Consider the following 335-nt stretch of genomic DNA (forward strand, 5'->3'; position numbering starts at 1 on the left):
ATGCATAAGACACTTTAAAAACAAATGGAAAACATGAAAACAAAAACCATAAAAAAAAACCACGTCTAACTGAAAGCCTGTTTGAATAGCAGCGTCTTCAGTTGCTTTTTAACGCAGAATTGTAGGCAATGCATTCCACAGCCGAGGTGCCACTGCTTGGAATGAACGATCCCCTCTGGATTTAAAATGAGTGTGGGGAACAACTAACAGTCTCTGACCTGATGACCTCAGGCTACGGATTGGAGTATGAAGCTGAATCAACTCAGAGATGTAGTAATGAACTTGACCATGGCAAGGCTCTAAAAGTAAGAACCAGGATTTTAAATTGAATTCTA

The 335-nt window shown here is 39.7% G+C and overlaps 1 protein-coding gene across 1 annotated transcript in view; it reads left to right on the forward strand.

Moving 5' to 3' along the window:
- LOC116691599 (single-minded homolog 1-A) overlaps window positions 1–335 on the forward strand; it is a 26,579-nt gene that overhangs the window by 9,093 nt on the left and 17,151 nt on the right. The window lies entirely within an intron of this gene.

Source organism: Etheostoma spectabile, chromosome 6 (genome assembly GCF_008692095.1).
Source record: "Etheostoma spectabile isolate EspeVRDwgs_2016 chromosome 6, UIUC_Espe_1.0, whole genome shotgun sequence".
In the NCBI taxonomy this organism is placed as follows: domain Eukaryota; kingdom Metazoa; phylum Chordata; class Actinopteri; order Perciformes; family Percidae; genus Etheostoma; species Etheostoma spectabile.